This window comes from Otolemur garnettii, unplaced genomic scaffold (assembly GCF_000181295.1).
Source record: "Otolemur garnettii isolate 467f Iridium unplaced genomic scaffold, OtoGar3 scaffold00001, whole genome shotgun sequence".
In the NCBI taxonomy this organism is placed as follows: Eukaryota; Metazoa; Chordata; class Mammalia; order Primates; family Galagidae; genus Otolemur; species Otolemur garnettii.
The window spans coordinates 38,584,382-38,587,978 of record NW_003852396.1 but is presented as its reverse complement, the minus strand read 5'-3'; the positions used below and the strand labels follow the sequence as shown (position 1 = coordinate 38,587,978).

The window sequence follows — 3,597 nt, the reverse complement described above, 5'->3', positions numbered from 1 at the left end:
TTGTTTGGCAGGCCTGGGCTGGATTTGAACCCGCCAGCTCAGGTATATGTGGCTGGAGCCTTAGCTGCTTGAGCCACAGGCACCAAGGCCCCCAACTGGTCTTAATTAAGCAAGTCAAATATTTATTGTGACAGAGATGCCAGATTGACATTTAAAATATCACTTTTATTGACAGTTTAGGGCCACAATGGACAATTTCACAGAACAGAAATAAGAAAGTCCCAAGACAAGGAAGTGTAAGATTGTAGCAAACAGATTAATACTCCTCACCTTCATCTTCTCCCTCAGCACTATCTGCTTCAACCTTCTCATAATCCTTTTCAAGGGCAGCCATGTCCTCATGAGCTTGGGAAAATTCTCCTTTCTCCATCCTCTCACCCATGGACCAATGAACAAAGTGGGAGGAGGGTAATTGATGCCAACCTGGAAGCCAGTGGGACACCATTCTACAAACTGGATGCTGTGCTTGGTCTTGATGGTGGCACTAGCAGCATGGACATCTTTGGGAACCACATCACTACAGTACAACAGGTGGCAAGCCACATATTTACTGTGGCAAAGGTCACATTTCATCATTTGGTTGGCTGGCTCAGAGCAGGCATTGGTGATCTCTGCTGTAGTAAGCTCTTCATGGTAGGCTTTCTCAGCAGAGATCACAGGGGCATATGTGACTGGAGGGAAGTGGATGCAGGGATAGGGCACCAGGTTGGTCTGGAATTCTCTCAACATTTAGGGCTTCATCAGATTAAGGGAAACAGTGATGGAGAAGACAATCTGGCTAATAAGGCGGTTCAGGTTAGTGTAGATTGGACTCTAATATCAGGGTTTCTATAACAGATGTCATAGATGCCTTCATTGTCCACCGTGAAGGCACAGTCAGTACTCTACTGACTGTGGAGTGGTGAGGACGGAGTTGCAGTGCTCAACTATAGCTCTGGAAATCTGGGTAAATGGAGAACTCCAGCTTGTACTTACCATAATCAACAGAGAGGCATTCCATCAGCAGAGAGGTGAACCAGAACCAGTTCCCTCTTCAAAGCTGTGGAAAACCAAGAAGTCCTGAAGACCCAAGCACTGGTCAGCCAGCTTGCGAATTTGGTCCAAGACAAGCTCAGTGATCTTGCCAATAGTGTAGTGTCTACGGGAATAGTTACTGGCAGTATCTTCCTTGCCTGTGATGAGCTACTTAGGGTGGAAAAGCTGGCAGTAGGTACCAGTGTAAACTTCATCAATGACCGTCAGTGCCAAGTCCATAAACACTGCCCTGGGTACTGTTTGCTGGCGCCTGTCTCACTGCAGAAAGTGTTGAAGGAGTCATCTCCTCCCCCAATAGTCTTGTCACTTGGCATCTGGCCATTGGGCCAGATGCCATATTCCAGGCAGTAGAGCTATCAGCAGGCATTGCCAATCTGGACACTAGCTTAGCCAACATGTGTGGAGATGCACCTCACACATGATGGGGACTTACAGGGCTCTGCGGCGCCGAACGAGGTGACTGGACAACACTAAGGGTCTCCCAGTAACAGACTACCAAGGAGTCTGAGGGAGAGATCATAAGTAGAGATTAAAGCACTTTGGTGTTACACTTGACATTATTTGGTTCCTTTCAGAGACAAGGTCTTGCTGTGTTGCCCAATCTTAGTTCAGACTCCTGACCTCAAAAGATCCCCCTACCTCAACCTCCAAAGTACCTGGAATTACAGATATACACCCTTGTACCAGGTTCAGAATTTTTTTTTGTCAGGCTCAGGATTTTGTTTTAAAAGAAAAAACAACTTCCTTTGGATCTTGATTCAATCACCTGTGAAATAAGTAGGGCGGACCATATTCTTCTCAAGCTTTCGTGTGCATGTAGATCACCTGAGTATCTTATCAGAATACAGACTTTTAGTAGGGCTGAAATGGGACCTGAGAATCTGCATCTCTAACAAGCTTGCTGGTGATGCTTATTCATGTAGTCCACAGAACATGCTTTGAATAACAAGGGGCAAGATGGTTTCTGTTGCTCCATGTTCCACACAGAATTTAGCCAAATCTAATGCCATAATGAGACAAAGGGTACAATGAAGTTTATATTTTATTTAATAAAGATTTCGGGCTTGGCGCCCATAGATCAGTAAGTAGGATGCTGGCCACATACATTGAGGCTGGCAGGTTCAACCCTGGCCCAGGCTTGCTAAACAAATGACAACTGCAATTAAAAAAAAAAAAAGACTTTGGTTGAAAGAAATAAAAATTAGGCTGAGCACAGTGGCTCACGCCTGTAACCCTAGCACTCTGGAGGCCAAGGCAGATGGATTACTTGCCTGAGCAAGAGCAAGACCCTGTCTCTAAAAAAAAAAAAAAAGCTGGGCATTGTGGTGGGCACCTGTGACCTGTAGTCCCAGCTAATTGGGAGGCTGAGGCAAGAGGATAGCTTGAGCCCAAGGCTTTGAAATTGCTGTGAGCTATGACACCACATCACTCTACCTGGGGTAAACAGAGTGAGATTCTGTCTAAAAAAGGGTGGGGGGGGGGGCATAAAAATCAGTTTAAAACGAATAAAAAATGAGGAAGGTCATTGTAAGACCATAAGAGACAATCTTGGCTCTATGGTTAGGGCGCCAGCCATATACCCTGGTGCTATCAGATTCAAACCTGGTCCAGGCCTGCTAAAACAACAATGACAACTACAACAAAAAAATAGCTGGGCATTGAAGGTGGACACCTGTAGTCCCAGCTTCTGGGAAGGCTGAGGCAAGAGAATCGCTTAAGCCCAAGAGTTTGAGGTTGAGGTTGCTATGACTCCATGGCACTCTACTGAGGGCGATATAGTGAGACTCTGTCTCAAAAAGAAAGAGAGAGATAATCTTATTGGCATTCATAAGCAACAAATGAAATATAGCCAGACTTTAAGGGAAGTGGAAAGTTAGCAGTCAACAAGTAAGTTAGTTTTCCAGGTGTTACTTGGGGTCAAAACAAAAAAACAAGTAAGTTAGGCCAGATGCAGTGGCTCACCCCGGTAATCCTAGCACTTTGGGAGGCTGAGATGAACTGATTACCTGAGCTCAGGAGTTTGAGACCAGCCAGCCTCAGTAAGCACGAGACCCTGTCTCTACTAAAAATAGAAAAACTAACTGGGTACCTATAATCCCAGCTACTTGGGAGGCTGGGGCAAGAGGATTGTTTGAGTCAAAGAGTTTGAGGTTGCTGTGAGTTATGATACCACATCACTCTACCCAAGACAACAGAGTGAGACTCTGTCTCAAAAAACAAATTAACCAAAAACTAGTAGGTTAGCTCCATGTCCCGTTTCTGCTTCTCTGGGTTTCTGTTCCAACCTCTCTTGCCTTTTTTGGTGCATGTCTTTGGCTTACCATGTTATTGATTGTGGCTCTACTGTTTGATATTTTAGCCCCACAAACCACTACTCCTTGATAAACAGTTTTCTTTTTCTTTGTTCAAATTTTCAAGTGAAAATCTGGTTAGCCAGTAATGGATTGTTTTTACTTGGGTCAAGAGTCTAGCTTTGGGCTCGGCGCCTATAGCTCAACCGGCTAAGGCGCCAGCCATGTACACCTAAGGTGGCGGGTTCGAATCCCCAGCCCGGACCCGCCA

At 45.3% G+C, this 3,597-nt stretch overlaps 1 protein-coding gene and 1 pseudogene across 1 annotated transcript in view; one reads left to right on the top strand and one right to left on the bottom strand.

Annotated features, from left to right (window-relative positions):
• TMEM41B (transmembrane protein 41B) overlaps positions 1-3,597 on the top strand; it is a 37,343-nt gene that overhangs the window by 13,138 nt on the left and 20,608 nt on the right. The gene's annotated exons all lie outside the window — the stretch shown is intronic.
• LOC105887366 lies at positions 220-1,648 on the bottom strand (annotated as a pseudogene).